A 21,693-nucleotide genomic window follows, 5' to 3' on the forward strand; every position below is an offset into this window, starting at 1 on the left:
AAGAAATATAAATTTAAGAAATAAGGTAAGCAAAAGTTGTTACAGCAGGCGTGAAATGAATGCGGAGAAATGGCTTTTCTGGAGAATTTACCTTTCATCGTTTGCACTCAAACCACAGGGTTATAAACGTGGTTGGCCTATATATTTACCTTCCAGGTGGTATAGTTTTTAGGGGAACCTACTGCAGTACCGAAGTGTCCGAATTCGAATCCCCTAAAAGTTATGGATGTTTGTAAATGTGTAGCTTCTTTGCGCCATGTGGCCACTCTAAATGTATGGCGAGCGGAAAGTGGTTTGGTGGAAGGGAAGAGGCGTGGGAGGCCCTCCAACCACCCCTCGAGGTGCTCCTTCAAAACTGGGATGGAAGTAGAGGTTCAACCTCCTTGAGGCTCTGGTAACCATTTTGCCATGAAATGCATGGGCAAGACAACAACAATGTGCTTATTTAATTTTCGTAGACCATTTTCCCAATTTAGGGATTAAATCTTTAAATTTCCCTACATCATTTGTTAGGTGCATGCAGGACTTAGAAGAGAAGTGCTAGCTCATAGAGCTTTTCCCCTGAAGCAGAAAGTGAGAAGTGATGACGTAGTCATGATGACACTGAGCGCGCAAATGCAATCACAGCTTGAAAATTAGCGATTTTGAACCAGCGTTTGAAATGAGTTGTGTGTGAAAGACAGCTATAATTTGGAAGAGACAATGTTACTGCTTTATGCATTTTAGACTGAACCATTAAAAAATTTAATAATACTTACTCAATTTTAAAATAATAGATAAAATGTGCTACTCTTTTAACATAAAGTTCCGTGGGTTTTTTTTCAATTTTTATTTGCAGGTTTTTTATTTAATGAACGTTTATTTCTAATCATTTCTTTATCTGCATGTGAACTGAGAGAACTTTTATACTGCTTCTAAAATAACTATAATAGCAGCTATTTAAATTTACTCAAAAAACAATTTTACATTGACATAGTTTTAAACATATATGACATATATGGCAACATTTCTGCTAATCTACGTTTGATTTTTTGCCTAATTGTAAATTTTACATTGTTATAATTCTCTTCCGATTCAATATAATAATTTTTTTAAATAATTTTGTAATTTATACTTATATCTATATTACAATTAAATAAATGTATGTAAGATTGTTACCTTAATTTTGACAAAATAGCTTTACTCAGTGTACCTAATACAGTTATTTAATTTTTCAAAAGTGTGAGTAAAGGAAGCAGGTCTTTTTATGCCAATTACTTTAATGTTTTATACTATTATATATTATCTAGAATGCTAATTTAGCACAAAATCTAATCAATAATTAGTTACAAAGGATACAATAAGAATAACTTTAACAAGTACTTAACAAAATTAGTTTGTTAAATACTTGTTATTCTTGTTGGTACTATTCATAATACCGAAGATATTATCGATTAACTCATAGAAGTCAGATGCTTTTTGATTTCCTGTGAGATGGAGTATACCTTTTGCGGTACTTTTTGAAAATAATGTTTTCGCTGAAGCGACCTTTTTGTCTCTCGTTTCCCTTGACCATTAAATAATTCGGTTTTAGTTTGTGACATAATTTGATTTCTCCTCAATCTCTATTTAAAACCTCTTTAATAATAACAAAATTTAAAACAGTTCCATCTTCTAAAACAAATCCTTTATCTAAAACGTGGTTTCTCAGTAATTTGAGGCAGAGCGCGAAATGAGACCTCTGATTAAAACAAACTGCACATTTTGAAAAGAACCGAGAACTTGGTCCAGTTTAGAGTCATAGCAGAGTTTTCAATCTATATGCATTTCGTCGAAACTGAGAACGCATATTTTTTCTACAGAATACAAATATTCGCTTCTTTCCTTCTTTAGAGTAAGAACATTATTTTGAATTCTTGGACTACACTAAAATTTAGCGCACCATTTCTTTAATTTGCTAATACTAGGTAAAGATATTCCAGTTTTTTCTTAATTTTTTTTCTTTCCAAAAATCATAGCTTTAAGATGACAGAGCTCTTATGACAATGCAACGTGAAATATCTTCACTAGTCCACCTGAATTTTTCCTTCTTTTTCAGTAATGCATTAATCTGCGTCTTTATAAAAATAGGCTTTAGACATTTTTTTCAATTTCTCCGATTTGCGCCCTCCCCCCCAAATTTCGTTATTTGAGATTTTAATTTCTGATACCAATTTCTGTCTAGATGTCGTCCACCTTCTTTGCCGCTGAACAAACATTCTAAAATTTTTCTTTTCTCTATTTTTCAATACTTTAATACAATTTTCTAAGGATATTATTTTGTTCTTCAAATTATCAATGCATTCTTGTTTATCCTTAAACTTAGGGCATTCAGGAATATCTATATTTTCATTTGTGAGTTTTATTTCAAAATCATTAAAATTTCATTTACTATTCATCATCAATTTCGAATTATTATTGTCATCATAATTTACTTTCGGCACAGCATTCCATTTCAACAGTTTCTTTTTGTGGCTATCCAAACAAGCGATTTTTCATATCATCTTCATAAACACTGCATAGAAAATGTTCGCTGCAGATTTTTCCGCTCTTCGCATTAATAGAATCTTGTCTTTGACATTTGTGTATCCATTCTTTCGTCAAAAGCAAAACCTCATTTGGATCCTTTGGTCCCATGAAATAAAATATCTCATCCTTTCGTACTTCTGTTAAGTGCTACGGCAAGCTACTACAGCGCAAAAAGCCATATTACGTAAATGGCACTTTACAATATAGAATTTAAAATAAAAACTGACTAAAATTACATATATATAAATTATTTTAAATATATACATTATTAGAAAACAGATATATATATATGATTAAAATTAATTTGGGATATGTAACCTCTAGAAAATCGTCTCGCAGCTCAATGAAACTACAGTTTTAAACGCGGGAAATCAGAACAGGTGGAATCACAGTGACGTCAGATTACTGCCTGTTAATTTTCCCCATTAGGCTCGCGTCGGCGAGGAGTCGAACAAAGAAATGAGCGGGTGCATGCCGTTTCCGAGTTTCCGAATCAAAAGTCAGGAAGTGGTCGCAATGTAGTTTCCTGTGATTGGTCTAAAGCAAAGTACGTTTTTGCTTTTTCCGCTGAAATAAGCTCATTCAAGATATTTTTTTCAGAAAGATATATATATATATATATATATATAGACTCACCCACACGCACATATACATTTGATTCAAGAAAATATCAAAATCTCTGATATGTGTGTGTGTTTGAAGGAGTCTGTATTTCTGAAGTCCCTTTTCCTCTTGTCGCGGATCGGCTGGCGCCGGCTACGTGGGGGAGGCGGAGTAAATGCTTGGAACGTGAGCGCGTGTTTTGCTGGGATATTTGTGTTGAAAGGATGGAAGTGCATCGTTGTCATGGTAACTGACTTGCAGTTCACGTGATCTTCAGAGTGGAGGGGGCCCTCAAATCGAGCGTAAGAAAGCCATTCATGGCGTGTTCTGACTTCACTTCATTTGTAGAGAACGAAGGAAAGAATCAGTTGAGAATATCTCTCTAAGAGTTTTTCCATTTAGTTGCATTTCATGTTAGCTTTGTATTTCTAGAATAGTTTTGCTTCGCCGAAGAGGGCAACAGTCTTGCTGGACACTGAGAATAAAGAGTTTCTTTAAAATTGTTTATTTTGCGTGCTTTTCCATTAATAATAAAAACGTTTTTAATTAATTTATTGCAATTTTTACTTATTTGTACTAAGTAAAAATAGACGTACCTGCGTATGTAACTCGCATAACTCAAAAACGTGCACCCTCAGAACGTTGAAATTGTGCATGTAGAACTGCTATAACATGTAGATGTGCACCTCGTAGTTTGGTTGCAATCGGCCGCACAAAAAGTATATGAATATATATCCACTCTGTTACTCGCCTCAGTGAACTCAGGTTCTTTATTCTTTCTTATACGTTTGTAAATTGGCATTTTTTACTTTAAAAATGATTTAATTACGTTGTTCTTATCTTCCGGTTAAGGCTTTTAGTAGTAAATCTGCATAATTAAGGCTTTTAGTAGTAAATCCTTTAGTAAATATGCATGCGCTATTTGTAGAATTATTAACAATTTAAAAGTTGCTTAAGTGCGGCTAAGCCTAGTTGCTTTTACCATGGCGGTCATATGTGTTTACATTTGAAACTTAGTAGATTAGAGGATTTGCTGCCAATCAAGAGAAACTAAGCTTTGCAACAACAAATATAACGCCTTCTTTTATGACTGCGAGTTGAGTTTTTATGTATTTTTGCCTTGTCGCGAAGTGAGAATTGAATTAATTGAATAAGAAATACGGAATCGTCTGTGAAAAACTATTTTTTTTTTTTTTTTTTTTTTTTTTTTTTGTTGGTTTGTTTGTTTAATTTCTTTTATACATCGTTTTTAGATTTATTATAGTATTTAAATAGAACATGTGGCAATGATTAGATACTTCTTCAAATGGTATAAATTTTGTGCATTCTGAGTTATAAAATGAATGAAATGTAACGCTGTTAAGTGAACCTAACGCCAGAATGTCGCTATGGTAAACAAATATGGAGAATTTTAAAGAGTGCATTTATCCTATTGTGGTTTATGCACTATCGACGAAATAGCTTTAATTCAATCTAATAAGTTTAAATGAAATGCAAGAAAAAATGCGTATAATTTAATATTCCGTACAAGGAAGTCATGTCGTGTACACATGAGATTTTTTCCATACATATTGCGTGACAAGATACGATTATACTGTGTTTATTACCAGCTCAAGAGAAATGAGATTTTTGTTTTGTAAAATTGCCTCAGACATTTTAAAAAGGTAATAGCGTGAATAATATAAAAAAATACATTTTGGAATAATATTGTGATATTTTCTATAGCAACAAGGTCAGTAATATAACATCTGTTATTTGAATCGGTTCCCAGAGAGTGATTTTTATGAACTTTCATGCCATCAATATAAAATTATTTTTAAAGAAATACAAATGGGTATATTTTAATTTCGAAAACAAAATAGGAAACAAAGAAAATGTTTTAATGCATACCTGTGTATTGCCATTTACCTTATCGGTTCTTCATCCTGCGAAGTCCTATTGAAATAACATGCGGACAAAGATGTCTTCCGCAATCGATGTGATCTGTGCAAAGGAAAATTGCGTTGTATTATTAGATTTCCCAAAGCCGAAGATCAAATGCAACTGAAATTCTTCGTACATAAAATCGACGAGAAATGGGAAGAGAAGGAAAGCATGAGTGACAATTCTATGCATGGTAAGTGAAGTTTCAAGAGTGGGAGAAAAGATATCCCTGATGACGAAATTCCTAGTTGAATGTCTATGCTAACCCATGTATAATGTGATGGCACTTCGCACAGCAAATAGGATACTTTACAGACATATGTACATTTACTATTATAATCTATCTACAGTGTCTCACAAAAGTGATGGGACACTTGTGCTTTACAAAAAGAAACTGTAATAAAATAAATTAAAAAACATGTAAAAGTTTTTGTGGGTGTGTTTCATACTTAAATTTAGTGACAATTATTACATAACATACATTTTCTCAAAATATTAAAATAGTAATTTAATAAAAATACAATTGTTTGGAAAGGAGCAAAAAAATGGCTCACATAAGTGATGGGACACCATTAGATACTACTACGTACTCCAATAAAAATATTTTTTGGGTTTTTATTTTTACTCAAAAGCAATTGGCAATAATTTAAGAAATCGTCTGCAGTCTTTCTCTCCAGTTTGTTTTGGAATTTTTGTGTTTTTTAGCTCTGTGCAGCCATGAATGCTAAACGAAAAGAAACTTTGCCTGAAATTCGAAAATTAGTTATTGATTTGCATACTGAACGTGCAAAATCTATTAGAGAAACTGCTGAAGCAGTTAACATGAGTCATTCAACAGTTTTCAATATCATTAAACGATATAAAAAGAATCATATGATTCAGGACAAAAGAAGACCTGGCCGACCATCAAAGCTATCCAATAGAATAAAGCGAATTATCGTTCGAAATATTAAAACAAAATCCAAGAATGAGTGCTCCTAAACTTGCTGCTGATTTACAAGCATTATATGGAGTAATTGCTAATCCTGAGACTATTAGAAGTGTAATTCGATCTACTAGATATCACGGTAGAGCAGCCAGGAAAAAATTCTTTGTAAGCGGAAAGAATAGAAAACTCAGACTGGCTTTCGTAAAATCCAACATAAATAAGAATTCTGATTACTGGAATGAAGTTATATTTGCTGATGAGAGTAAATTTAATATATTTGGTTCTGACGGTAGAATCTTGATGTGGAGAAAACCCAGGGAAGAATTTCTCAAACAGAACTTGGTGCGAATAGTAAAACATGGTGGAGGAGGAGTTATGGTATGGGGGCGTATGTCGTCCGCTGGAGTTGATAATCTTGTTTTTATTGACTGTATAATGGATCAGTATAAGTGTATTGACATTTTAAATCAAAATTTGAAATCTTCAGCACGAAGATTGAACCTTCATAATGATTTTAAATTCTACCAGGACAATGACCCCAAGCACACTGCTTTGAACGTTAGACTCTGGCTGCTGTATAACTGTCTTGAAATAATAAAAACACCACCACAATCTCCAGACTTAAATACAATAGAGAATATCTGGCAAGAATTGGAATCAAGAATTAGCAAACACACCATTTCTTCAAAACAACAATTAAAATCGGTGCTGAAGAATGGGGTAAAATCACTCCAGAAATCACAAAAAAATTAGTCGAATCCATCCCAAGAAGATTAAATCACGTTTCAAAAGTAAAAGGAAATCCAACAAAATAATAAAACCTTTTAAAATGTAAAATTTTTGGATAAATATTTCATGGAAAAGTAAGTGTCGCATCACTTATGTGAGCCATTTTTTGCCCCGTCCTAAACAATTGTATTTTTATTAAATTAATATTTTAATATTTTGAGAAAATGTATGTTATGTAATAATTGTTACTAAATTTAAGTATGAAACACACCCACAAAAAGTTTTACATGTTTTTTTAATTTATTTTACTACAGTTTCCTTTTGTAAAGCACAAGTGTCCCATCACTTTTGTGAGACACTGTAGCTATTGTCACCAAACTTTCTACAGTTCTTTTATGGATCATGGTAAGGTAGTCGTCCACTTTTTTCCCAAAAACCAGTAGCTAAAATCGGAAATATTTAATTAAAAACTCTGAAAACGCTAATTTTCGTCCTCATTTTTCCGAGTTGCAACAAGTCTCGAACGCTGGAGATAAAAATCTGCTTTATTTCGAGAAGCGTTGCCACTGCTCGCTTTCAAATCGTAGAGATTGTTAATCAAAAATTTCTAGGTTTTGCAGTAAAATAAAATTAGCATTTCCAAACATTCAATACATTATTCCGGATTTCCAAAAATTCGAGGGAAGCCATTTCGACTGTTCTGATCTTCGTACAACTTTAATCAGCCGAAATATTAAATACTAGCAGCTACGCTGCCAGCCTTCGTCTGGCTTTTAAATGTACTGGAAAATGCCTGAAGGGAACACCAAACGTTAAATTTAAAAACTACACATAATTTTACTCTGCAGAACAAATTCATTAAAAAAAACCAATAAAATTTCATTACATATAAAAAAATTACAATGAAATAAGCAATAGCCTTTCACACAAATATTAATTATCCTAATAAAAAAATTAACCAACTTTCCGTTGAAGAAAAAAAATCATGCAAAGCTTTTCAATATCTTACAGACAGTGAAATAAGCAAAAAATAGCATGAAAAAAACTCAAAAAATTCCGCGCAGAATTTTACTCTGCAGAACAACTTTATCAAAAAAATCAATAAAAATGTATTATATATATAAAAAAATGACAATGAAATATGCCAATCTCTTAAAAACAGTGATATAAGAAACACGATGAAAAATGGTTGCCAAACCCATATTTCTAAAAGAATGAAACTATTCAAAATGATGCGATTTCATCTAAAATCTATCAACAACAATAAGAAAGGAAAATGGTTGCCAAAATCACATTTTTAAAGATGTGAGATGTGAGAAGTGTACTCGGAAGCTTCATTTAAAAAATAGTTTTTAAATAAAAAATATTATAATTTGCCCAAAATTCTTTTTGTAAAAGCAGTCGCAAGGGTTAAAGTTTAACGCGTCCAAATATCAAATAAAAATAAACTGTACATTTTAAAAAATGAACTCTTTTAGAAAAAATCCCCTTGAAAAGGTGTTAAGCTCACTTTGTTAAATAAATTCGTATTGAATCGATTTATTGAAACACGAAATTTATTTTAAGTTCGTAAAATAGCTAAGTGCCTACGTTTCATGGCGATGTGAAAATGGAGTGCGTAGAGTAAAATCTCGCTTTCCTATAGCCCATTATGTCTCAAAATGACGCGATTTTGTCACAAAACATAAAATAAAAAAAAATCGAATTCGAATTTAGAAAAAATCGCTTCGAGGTGCACTGTCTCTTGTCTAGATGCAGCTATGTACCAAATTTCGTAGCCGTGAGTCTATTAGCTTAAGCGCAGCGCGAACGAAAGACACAGACAGATAGACTCTTTCTTTTATTATTTTGTTCCGTGCGTACAGGTTCGTTTGAAATGAATGCACAAGTCCGATGAAAAATGAACAAACAAATTTATTATTATCACAAGAAATATGCTTAAATTTCCTCAAATTATCGTGCAGTATTACAATATCTCACAGAAGTTATCTTTTAACTACTCAAACGTTCAATAGAACTTTACTCAAAACAGCTGAAGAAAGCTAATCCGCGAATTCGCTACAGTCAACAACAGCAGTTTTCTAAACAACAACAAACTAAGGAACTAACTATTCGAACTGAGAAAATTTCCTCCTTTTATAAGATTTTTAAATCGCGTGCGAGAATTTTACTATGTCTGGTACTTTCTCGAAATTAAAAAGACATAATTATTTATTTAAAGTTAAATGCACGCGCTCTTGTATTTTTAATTTTCCGGCTTAGCTTTCTTAATTTTAATATTCGTCACGCGCTGCACTGCACGGGAAATGAAAACATTTAATTTATAATTGAACTAACATTAGCTTTCTAAATACCAAATTCGTAACAATATGTAGAGATTGTTAAAACTAATAAATTAAATATTGTTAAATATTACTAAAATTCGGATATTGTAACAGAGCTTTATGTCATTTGTAATAAATACGTTTTGAGTTCAAAATTCAGTACCTATTACGCAACCTCAACAAATGTGGTAATACTTACATGGGGTCATCAGCGCAATCAGCTGCCGTTTACCACTGCTGCAGATTACCGGTTACGACTATACCCATAATATTTATAATAGTGTCAAATGGTCATTTGGACAATATGAGTATTTTCGGGGATCATGCTTAGAATGCGACTAGATATTTCATAAAAATTCATCCTCAGTATGTCAGTAAAATTAAATGTATGTCAGTGAATTAGAATGGGTTTTAAAATTTAAACTAAAACGAACCATAGTGGTAAGATCCAAGGATATATATCACCGATAATCTACAGTAAAATTTTGATGGATATTTAAATTAAAATCAATTGGAAGCCCACCCGCGCAAGTCAACGTTTTTGGCTACCAGTGGTTGGTCATAGCTATTAGTCTTGGGTGATCTACATTTCTGAGAGTCGCTTGGGGTTAAACAGTAATCTCCTATGTGAGACAATACCGTAAATTTAGATGTAATTATATGGGGAGATATAGTAAATTTAAAAAGGTTTTTAGATTAAATAGATATAGACCGATTCCTGCAGAAGCTTCTTATTTTAATTTTTATTAGCGAAAGTACCCGATGCCAGTTACGTTAGATTGAGCGCAATGTATCTAACATCAGAGAGAACGACAACCGCTGTAATCCTTCTCTAATAGCGATGCAAAAAAATACGATTCACAGTCATACATTTTTCAGTCTCATGCGATATGGAACACATAAACATTTCCATAGAAAAATAAATTAATTCTCTCTCATTATATCACCAAAAAGGCCACTCAGTTTTTAATCATTTTCGTCTTTGTAATCAAAGGGTCGTAAAAGCTCAAGTTCCGTCCAATATTTCATCTATATTCAATTTTATCCGATTAAATGTGGCTGGAAAAATGGATCATATTTGATCAGAAATCAATAACGCAAACAGACATACTTCTCTCTATATATATAGTATATAGTATTTTAAACAACCTGTACGATTTGAAAGCTAGTAGTAGCAACGCTTTTCGACATAATGCATTTTTGACTCCAACGCGCGAGACTGTTGCCACTCGGAAAAATGAGTGCAAAAAGTTAGTGTTTTCAGCGTTTTTAATTAACATATCGTCTGATTAAAGCCTTACAAAGATGGGAATTGTCGGAATAGCTTCCCAGGAATTTTTGGAATCTTGGTATAATGTATTTAATGTTTGGCAATGCTATTTTTATTTCATCGTAAAACTTAGAAATTTTTTATTAACAAACTGCAGGATTTGGAAGCGAGCAGTGGCAACACCTTTCGAAATAAAGCAGATTTCCATCTCCAGCTTGCAAGACTGTTGCCACTCGAAAAAATGAGGGCGAAAATCAGCGTTTTTCCGAGTTTTTAATTAATATCTCTGATTTTAGCTATTTTCTTTTTGGAACAAAGTGGACGTCGACCTTTCCAGAACAAATAAAAGAATCGTAGAAAATTTGGTCACGATAGCTATAATATAGACTGAATTATTAGAGGACAAACAAACAGATTTTCTTCTTTATATATATATACAGAGAGATTTAATGTGGTTTTGCTGTAATTCTGGAAGTACCATAATGTTCGTTTTTACTTCCTCGTACGAAGTAAAAAGGAAGTATTGTAATCGCGAAAAGTTTCACGCAGCATATTTCAACGAAAATATCCATCTTGACCGCTATCGAATGCAATTTAACGATGATTTTGCGTGATATCTGTACGTAAGGACAGAATTAAAGACTCTTTTCCTTCAAAAAAATTATAAAACTGCTTTCAAATTAATTCTGAAGAGAATTTTTCGTCGCGTCTGTACGAACGTATGTACGTACGTATCTCGCATAACTCAAAAACGAGTAGCCTCAGAACGTTGAAATTTTGTAAATAAGACTGCTATAACATGTAGATGTGCACCTCGTATTTTGGTTGCAATCGGCCGCACCAAACGTATATAAATATATTTATATATATATCCACTCTGTTACCCGGCTCAGTGATCTCAGTTTCTTTATTCTTATATGTTTGTAAATTGTACATTTTTTGCTTTAAAAATGATTGAATTATGTTGTTTTTATCTTCCGGTTAAGGATTTTATGCCTTTAGTAAATCTGTGTGCAATATTTTTAGAATTATCAGCAATTTCAAAGTTGTTTAATTGCCGCTAAGCCTGTTTTAATGGCGGCCATTGATGTTTACATTTGAAACAGCAGAATTGTAGATTTGTTGCCAATCTAGAGAAACTTAGCTTCGCAACAACAAAGATAACGCATTCATTTATTATTGCCAATTAAATCGTGCTTAATTCTTTCTGGAATTTTTTCGAGGAAATAAGCGTTTGAGATTTACTTCGTAAACTTTAATATAGATATTTTGAGTTTTTATGCATTTTTGCCTTCTCGCGAAGTCAGAACTGAATTATTAAATGAGAAATACTCAATCGTCTGTGAAAAACTGTTTCTTTTTTGATTTGTTTGCTTAATTTCTTTTATACATAGTTCTAGTTTTATTATAGAATTTGAATAGAACATGTGGCAACGATTAGATAATTCTTTAAATGATATATATTTTGTGCATTCTGTGTTATAATATGAATGAAATATAATACAGTTAAGTAAACCTAGCGCCAGAGTGTGGCTATGGTAAACAAAGTGAATTTTAAAGAATGCCTTTATTCTATTGTGGTTTATGCGCTGTCGGCGAAGTAGGTTTAGATCAATGTAATAAGTTTAAATAAAATGCAAGAGAAAATGCGTATAATTTAATATTCCCTACAATGAAGTCATGTGGTGTACACATCAGATTTTTTCTATTTACCACTCAAAATCTTCATAAAGTTTAAAATATCTCAGTTTTCGTCTGCTCAGGGTAAATTTGCAAGTTACCTCTTTCGTTAAAATCCAAGATCAAGTAATTTGTGCAAGGGTACAAAAAGTATCTCAAGAAGTGGAACGTTTAATGTTTTCCTGTCCTACAGTCTATGGACCTAGATTTTGCTTGCAAAACGATTTGAAAAGTCTTGACGTGACTTAGCAAGTAAAGGTATTTGTGTTTGTGAAGTCTAAAATGCTGCTCTTTTCATTTATTTTATTTACGCATGCATGATTCAATGTTTTGCTTAACTGACTTTTGAAAGCACCTTATTGTACATTCTTGGTGCACGAGGAGATCGTATGTGTTCAAATTTAAAAATGGGGTTCTGCACTGAACTAGATTGTAAAGTCTGAGTAAAAACTTTAAGGCCAGTAAAAATTTTTGAGAAAATATAAAATGAAATAAAAGGGATTCAAATAATATTAATTATTAAAGTTCATCGATAAGAAATAAATGCTATAAACATAATTTGTAAATACATAATTATGAGAAACATGTGGTTATTTACAAAGTTAGTATTTCTGCCTGAGTAAAAACTTTAAGGCCACCAGTCATTTTTTAAAAATAAATATAATATAATCGTGTAATTACCATTGCAACTACTACCTTGTGAAAACGCAGCAATTTTCATATTTGTTATACGTTTCTTCGAACTATTGGTGATCTTTGTGAAGATGGCGAAGGATAAGAAGTTAACTGATCGTGAAAGAGGAGAGATCGAAGCTTTGTCTTCAACAGGAATGAGTAGTCGGGCTATTGCGATAAAGATAGGAAGATCAAAGACTGTAGTCAACAAATTTTTAAAATTCAAAGACATTTATGTAAAAAGAATACTGGGGGAAGACCTAAAGCTTTGTCCTCGCGTGATGAAAAATGAGTTTGCCAACTTGTATCTACTGGAAAGTACTCAACGAGGAAACTGACGACCGACGACAGGTTTAAAAGTTTGTCAAAAAACGATTTATAACACAATTAGAAGGTCTGGAAGGTTCACTTATACAGCAAAATTGACTAATCCTCAGTTACTGCAGAGACGCAAAATAGAGCGTTTGAACTTTGGCCAGAAAGTCATGGCTTGGGACAACCAATGGACAAAAATTATTTTTTGACGAAAAAAATGGAATTTGGATGGACCAGATGGCTGGAATTTCTACTGGCATGATATAAGAATGAAAAAGAAATATTCTCCAAGCGCCAATTAGGTGAAGGGTCTGTCATGACTTGGGGCTGTTTTGCTTACAATGGTATGGGCTCAATTGCATTCGTTTCAGCTAGAATGAATTCACAAGGATACCAAAATGTCCTAACAAATCATCTTTTGCCAAATGCTGAATGTGTTGCTGGAGAAAACTGGAAATATCAGCAAGACAATGCATCGATCCATTCGAGTAACAGCGCAAAAAATTGGTTCCAAGTCAACAATGTTGAAACTGTGAAATGGCCAGCTAGATCACCTGACCTCAACCCAATCGAGAATTTTTGGGGTGACTTAGAAAGAAGAGTTTATGCAAATGGAGCTGAAATCTACTATCGAAGATGAATGGTATAAAACCGACCCCACCCTTTGTCAAAAACTCGTTTCATCCATGAAAACAAGAATATTTGAAGTAATTCGAAGAAATGGCTCCTATACAACCTTCTAAGAATTTGCAATTTTTTTCTTATATGTTATTTTCTATGTTGGCCTTAAAGTTTTTACTCAGACTCAAATATTCATCTATGTGTTCTGTAATATTTTCTAATAATAAAATATTTTCAAATTAATTGTTCTACTTTTTTTACTTTTATTTAAGTTCAATAATTATCAATCAAATGGTATTTTAATTCCTCAGTTTAAATGTTTCCATTTTATCAAAACTTTTTACTGGCCTTCAAGTTTTTACTCAGGCTTTAGTGTATCAAATCTTCATTAAGACGACGTCCTTATGGTTAAAACTGATTCTGGTCTTTTGTACAGCAAATCTTTACAGAGAAGATTACTGTATCGATCGCATACGTAATTTCCTGAAACAAGTAAAATAATAAAATTTTTACTACGCGAAAAACAGACCTGATGTATAAAGAGGAAGAGAAAATTACAGAAAGCTTATACTATATTGGTGGTACAGATATGTAAGTTTCTGGCGCATAATTTGAAAGGCTTCTAATTGGAAATGCATGTTGTCACCAAACGCAAGTTTAAAGCCATAGCAGACTTATTAAATGAAATGCAGTAATAAAATGATGAATACGGATGTTAAGAGATATATAAACCTCAGGTACTATCAGATGTGAAACAGGATGCCAATCAAAACGCATGAGATACATAAAAATACAATGTTTTAAAATACCAAAGAAATACTTCAAAATTAAATTAACCCGCGAGCACACGCGGCGGGTATGTCATACCCATGTGCATTTTTCTTTTTGTATATTTCTCGTCCACTATTTCATAAAAGGACGAAACTTGGTGTAGCTAAATTCAAAGTCGCATACTAAAAGGGGTGAAATTCCTGAGGTGGCAAGTGCAGCGGTTTTTTTAAAACAGCGTTGTTCGCGCATGTCATACCCGTGCGTGTACTCGAGTTTCTCAGTGAGTCACTTCGCACTTCTCGTTTTCAAGCCTTTAGTATAGGTTTTTCTTGAGTTGTAAGCATGGCGCCGTATATTCCTTACGATGAAGAGATGAAAAGATTGAGAAATATCCTTGAAACAGTTTCTTCCGATGAGGATTCATTTAGTGAAGAAGAAGAAGATGTTGATGACGAAGAATATAATTAGTAATCATGATTCATCCATATAGAGTAGTGATTCAGATACAGAAACAGAAAAGGAAACTCTATAATGTGGCAATGAGTTTTTATGTTGGCAAAAATGGAACAAAAATAAATTCCGGACTAATGTTAGAATTGGCGCCAAAAATATTATAACTAAACTCTCTGGAAATACAAAGTATTCTAAAGACTTCTCAACACATTTAGATTCCTTGTCATTGCTTATCGATGAAGATATGTTAAAACATGTAGTTGACAATACAAATATTTATATTGATTCAATACGAGAAAATTTCACTCGTGAACGGGATGAATACTTTTCTCAAAGCCTTAGGGACGCAGCTAATAGAAAATGTTCAAAATGAACGACGGCGAGCATCTGTGGTTTTTGATTCTGGATAAACACTGACCACCGATGAAAATGTTAACAATGAACTGTCCCCCAAAAAACCTAAAATGAGTTACAAGAGGTGTACAGAGTGCCCCAAGAAAAAAGATAGAAAGACTAGATTCATTTGTGAAAATTGTAGCAAAAGTATATGTATGGAACATATGACCTCATTTTGTAAACAATGTTAAAAAAAATTGTAAGTAAATAATTTTTCCTCTCCTTATTGTTTCCTATTTTGTCTAAAATGAAGTATTAACTTGGTTTTACATTTAATTTCTTTTGAAAAAACGATTAATTTTTTGACAAATTTTTAAGTACAATTTTTTTATTCGGGTATGACATACCCGGCGCGTGTTCTCGTGTTCGTCGGATCGGTGCGTGTGCTCGCGGGTTAAATTATATAATAAAAATCCATGTATTTCAGGTACTGAATGAAATTAGTATTGACCTCCTTTTCGATTATTTGATCAAGAGACAAGTCATAGACGCTAAAATGTTTCAATCGAATTCTGTTAAAATTAGGATACTCAATTAAAAATTGACGAATTGATAAAATAGCAGTAACATCGGGGCAAACAAGATCACTCTCAGTTTTTAAAAGGCAATTGTGAGTGACTGACAGATTTCTCTTAAAACAGAATTATTTTTTAAGTTAAAAAGTGTAACAATAAAAAGCATCCACTTCTCGTCAAAAAATCATGTGATAACATGAAGCCAATTTTTATTTCAAAGCCCTGGCCTCGTAATGACAAGTTGCAGCTCAATCCATATGCATGAAGATCACCACCAAGCCTTGTCACAAGTTCTTTTAAGAGACATGATTACTAATGGTCATGAACTAGATGGTCCTTTTCTCAACGGCTTTGCAAATGGTGGTTCCAAAAAGAAGCAATTTATCGATGATCGTCCTTTCCTTACAGAAAACCACTCCGATAAAGAGAGATTTCATTGTTTTTTCCCGAGAAAGGGACTAGGTGGCGGTCTACCATATTTTAAAATAGTTTGAAAATACCTTTCACAAGTTTTACAGGCCGATAGTTTAAGAGGTTTTTCGGATCTCTCCCTGGCTTAGCTACATGCATGGGAGCAGTTTTTGACATGCCTTCGAAAAGGTACCTCTTTCCACTTTCGTTTACAAAGAGCGAGAAGCGCATTCAATGACTTGCAGGATAGGTGCTTCAGCATTTCACGACTCACACCATATGAAACAGATTAGAGGTATGTGTCTGCATCAAAATGCTCAAGCACAATAAAATCACAATTATATGGCTCCCAGTTGGAAGAGTTAAACTCAATGTGAATATTCTTTGAATGACGCGTAGCAGAGAGAATTGTTGGTGGATAATTGGGGTCACTGGAGATGGCAACACTCAATATTTTGTGTAAACTGCCTGCTAGTATCAGAAAAATTCACTGGAAAGTTTCCTGTCGATAGGTCGGCTAAATTACTGTCCTTTTCTTTGTACATATTTCCACTAACTGTGTTGATGCTCCTCTCACTTTTCTCGGGGGGGGGGGATTCTTACCTTCGATATCAAGATTGGATCTTAACGCAGCTTTCATTTTCTTAAGTACTTTTCAGCATCTACATCAGCGAAATGTTCAAATTCAGTATAACCAGGTAATGAATTATTCTCGAATTCTTCACCATTTTTAACATTTTCATTAAAATTCTGTACTTCATTGCAAATTTCATGTTTAATGTATTCTTTCATCGTTGGTAATAAGCCTGTCTGAAATGATTTGTTCTTGTCCTTAGGGAGAATTTCACAATTTTCAGAGGAGTCAGTTTCATCACACTCCGTCCAGAGATCTATTAAATTAATGTCATCTTGTTGGTTCATATTTGCAATGATGCTGCTGGCTGCTCATGCTTATCTCATCATGCGCGAATGGATTCATACATTGGATACAAGATTTGTTTTCATCCGAAATTCAATTTTCCATATATCGTCCTTGAAGAGTTTCTCGACGTTTTATGAAAAGGTTTCTTCTACTATCACTTGCATAGACATCAGTTAATTTTTCACTTTCATGAATTTTCATTTGGTTGAGCCAGAATATTTTCTCAGAAATGTCTTCATTTTTATTTTTAACAGTAGAAGTTTCGTGAGAGGTATTTCTTTCTTGATAATTTACACTGCGAAAAAAAAAAAAAAGGGGCAGTTCTATATTTCCCGTTCTACTGGGCCGATTGACAAAACTCAAATTGCGTTTTTCATGTCTCGAAAGCGCGACTTAGGATATATATTAGATTTATATATAGCACTGTTCTAACAATGGTATTTTGACACAAAATCGGACTTTTTCTTAAATAATTTTTTTTCTATAACCAATTTTGTTTTCCATATTTCGGTTCTACGATTCTCAAATTACGATTTTGTAAAATTTGGTGCGAAATTTATGGAGAAATTCTAAAATTTATCTTGGCGAAATTTTTTCAGTTTGCGCCAAGAATGGCGAACTTCTCAATATGTGGCAACCCATTTTCCTTTCCCTTCCATTATGCCGGACCGGAAAAAAGGCACCTCTTTACTACCTTTTTACATTGCACATGAACGGAAAAATTCACATCGTTTCTACTTAATAATTTTAACAAAATGTTTAAACCACATTTGATGTTTTATCGCTTTCAACAAATATGTCAAATTTCAAAACGAACCAATATATCAATTCGCGTGTATCTTCAGAAATTTTGAATAAAAAACTGTAATTTTTTGCAGGTATGCTTAGAAATACGTCTAATTTAAGATGATGGTAAAATTGTCATAGATTATAATGCAAAAATATTTTTTGAAAAATTTATAAAAATTATTTAAAATACAAATTTAAAACAATCACAAAAATGGAAGAATTTTATTTGGAATGAACATAAATTTATTTCGAAATGGGAAAAGAAGAATGAAATAAGTCATTCGTCGGTACTATGATCACAATCGCTATTAATATCAAGATAAAAAAAATGAAAATTATTTTACTCAGCAGTCCATGCATTATGCACAGCAATCGCGACTTTACGGCTCACTCAAACCACCTAAAAGCAGTTCCTAATTATGAAACGGCTTTTCCTCTAAAGCTTTAAATCAGCAAACTAAATTACTTTCGGAAAGTAATTCACTCCAGAAAGAAAATAAATCTGCATTTGAATTGAATTGTTCAGATTAGTTTCCAATAATATTGCCTAGTTCTAGTCAGTAACATTCATTAACAATGCAAAATGTGGTTGAAAAATTCCACTTGTTGAAGCCTTTTATGTATAATAAATAACAATAAATACTTTAACGTCTTATTTTTAAGACTATTGTTACAATGAAAGTTGCAGTGCCATAAATGTGGATTAATGCCTGTAACCGCGAAATTAAAATTTATAGAGATTTTGAAATTAAAATTTTATAGTTAGAGTAAAAACACATTTCACATTCATTTATATTCTAGTTTTCTACGTTTTTCAAGGGAATGCAACTAAAAAAAATTTGTAATAATTGTTTTAATTTTTTTTTTTAATCTGAAAGTTCTCAGATTTTAAATTACGTCCAAAGGGGCTTTTTTTAACGTTTTATGTGTTACCTTTATTTAGTAAATATCATGCAATTAAAACATAAAATTCAGTTCAAGAATTATCGTAAAATAATTTTAAAATGAGCATACAGTGTCTCACAAAAGTGATGGGACACTTGTGCTTTACCAAAGGAAACTGTAGTGAAATAAATTTTTAAAAATGTAAAAATTTTTGTGGGTGTGTTTCATACTTAAATTTATTAACAATTATTACATAACATACATTTTCTCAAAATATTAAAATATTAATTTAATAAAAATACAATTGTTTAGAACGGAGCAAAGAATGGCTCACATAAGTGATGGGACACTTACTTTTCCATCAAATATTTATCCAAAAATTTTACTTTTTAAAAGGTTTTAATATTTTGTTGGATTTCCTTTTACTTTTAACACATGATTTAATCTTCTTGGGATGGATTCGACTAATTTTTTTGTGATTTCTGGAGTGATTTTACCCCATTCTTCAGCACCGATTTTAATTGTTGTTTTGAAGAAATGGTGTGTTTGCTAATTCTTGATTCCAATTCTTGCCAGATATTCTCTATGGTATTTAAGTCTGGAGATTGTGGTGGTGTTTTTATTATTTCAAGACAGTTATACAGCAGCCAGAGTCTAACGTTCAAAGCAGTGTGCTTGGGGTCATTGTCCTGGTAGAATTTAAAATCGTTATGAAGGTTCAATTTTCGTGCTGAAGATTTAAAATTTCAACATACTTGTACCGATCCATTATACCGTCAATAAAAACGAGATTACTAACTCCAGCGGACGACATACAGCCCCACACCATAACTCCTCCTCCACCATGCTCTGTTGGCACCAAGTTCTGTTTGCGAAATTCTTCCCTGGGTTTTCTTCACATCAAGATTCTACCTTTAGAACCAAATATATTAAATTTACTCTCATCAGCAAATATAATTTCATTCCAGTAATCAGAATTCTTATTTATGTTGGATTTTGCGACCAGACTGAGTTTTCTATTCTTTTCACTCACGAAGACTTTTTTCCCGGCTGCTCTACCGTGATATCCAGCAGATCAAATTACTCTTCTAGTAGTCTCAGGATTAACAGTTACTCCATATAATGCTTGTAAATCAGCAGCAACTTTAGAAACACTCATTTTTGGATTTTTTTTAATATTTCGAACGATAATTCGCTTTATTTCATTGGATAGCTTTGATGGTCGGCCAGGTCTTCTTTTTTCCTGAATCATATGATTCTTTTTATATCGTTTAATGATATTGAAAACTGTTGAATGACTCATGTTAACTGTTTCAGCAGTTTCTCTAATAGATTTTTCACGTTCAATATGCAAATTAATAACTAATTTTCGAATTTCAGGCAAAGTTTCTTTTCGTTTAGCATTCATGGCCGCACAGAGCTAAAAAACACAAAAATTCCAAAACAAACTGGAGAGAAATACTGAAGACGATTTTATAAATTATTGCCAATTGCTTTTGAGTAAAAATAAAAACCCAAAAAAATATTTTTATTGTAGTACGTAGTAGTATCTAATGGTGTCCCATGACTTATGTGAGCCATTTTTTGCTCCGTTCTAAACAATTGTATTTTAATTAAATTAATGTTTTGAGAAAATGTATGTTATGTAATAATTGTTACTAAATTTAAGTATGAAACACACCCACAAAACATTTTTACATGTTTTTTTTAATTTATTTTATTACAGTTTCCTTTTGTTAAGCACAAGTGTCCCACCACTTTTGTGAGACACTGTATCTTTAGAATTTCCGATACACAGTTCCACGCGCTGGAGACAAAAAGGTTTTTTTCCCTCTATAGAATGTTGCCATTGCTCGCTTTTAAATCATTGAGTTTGTTAATCAAACATTCATTAAAGTTCTAAAAAATATGAAATAGTTAATAAAACAAATTCCAAATTGGGCTTCCAGATACCCATATTCGGATGGAAACGTACATTATTCAAAATTGGATGGCTCTAGTTGTCGTTATTTTATCATAATGCGAGAAACATCGATACATTGATGCAAATTCTTCATTATTTAATTTCTTTAAATATAACACAAGGCGATGATACTTGGTGGCAACAATTTGGAAAGTGATACAGCCTTTTAAAATTTGCAACGCAAAATGCCAAAACGAAAATAATAGTCCTTCAGGGCAAATTGAGCCTTTGGACTAATAAATACAAACTTATACACCGAACTGTATGTTTTAATTTTCCTAATAGTTAATTTTAATTTGAACTGCTTTCCTTTATTATCTTGTTCCTCACCTACAATTCCTTAACCTAATGAGTTTTTAAGATCCGGTTTTATCTAAACGAAGAAGAACCAGCGTTTAAGGGGAAGTGTCGGTCACTTTCACAGAGAGTTGACGTGAGTGAGAAAGTGATAGTCTTTTGCTTGAAGTGAAAGTGTCCGTCTTATTCAACAGTTCTGGAATTTAGTTTCGCGGTAGAGTGAAACTACATAGCGTGCCTAACAGCTTTGTTTAATTATTTTCCGAGGTTTTAAATTGCTCCTCTTCCCATCTGGCCTGTATTGATTTAGACGATGAACTTTGTAAGACAGACCTTTGCCGACCATTTTAAGTTAGAGCGAACTTCACAAAGCTTACTCTTTAAAGGATGATGATGTTATTACTTATAAAATCACCGGCTCTATTGTGAAGTCTCTGGTAAAAGACTTCTCTGAACTTGTTGAAAATTTCTCAGGAATTAATACTGAACAAACGAATACCCGTAAAGACGACATACAACCCCAAAGTTCAAAAAGACACTTACTGACAACGGACAATGGCTGAGGAAATGAACTTTAGAAGTACAGTTACAAGAGAAAGCATTGTTCAAACTCCCCGCCAGTCGTTACGATTCCTGTGCGCAATCATGTTCCTGTACTTCAAGATGAACTTGAGGA

At 32.7% G+C, this 21,693-nt stretch overlaps 1 protein-coding gene and 1 long non-coding RNA gene across 3 annotated transcripts in view; one reads left to right on the forward strand and one right to left on the reverse strand.

Moving 5' to 3' along the window:
- The window catches only part of LOC118196922 (neurexin 1-like), an 894,564-nt gene that overhangs the window by 520,164 nt on the left and 352,707 nt on the right, over positions 1-21,693 (forward strand). The gene's annotated exons all lie outside the window — the stretch shown is intronic.
- Positions 1-21,693, reverse strand: part of LOC146993499 (uncharacterized) — a 343,790-nt gene that overhangs the window by 178,084 nt on the left and 144,013 nt on the right. Inside the window, exon 2 of the long non-coding RNA XR_015044359.1 lies at positions 5,041-5,133. This is a non-coding gene — a long non-coding RNA (uncharacterized LOC146993499). The remainder of the gene's footprint in view (positions 1-5,040; positions 5,134-21,693) is intronic.

The sequence above is a fragment of the Stegodyphus dumicola genome, chromosome 12 (genome assembly GCF_044657685.1).
Source record: "Stegodyphus dumicola isolate Sdum_Otavi_A_Nest chromosome 12, ASM4465768v1".
Lineage (NCBI taxonomy): Eukaryota > Metazoa > Arthropoda > Arachnida > Araneae > Eresidae > Stegodyphus > Stegodyphus dumicola.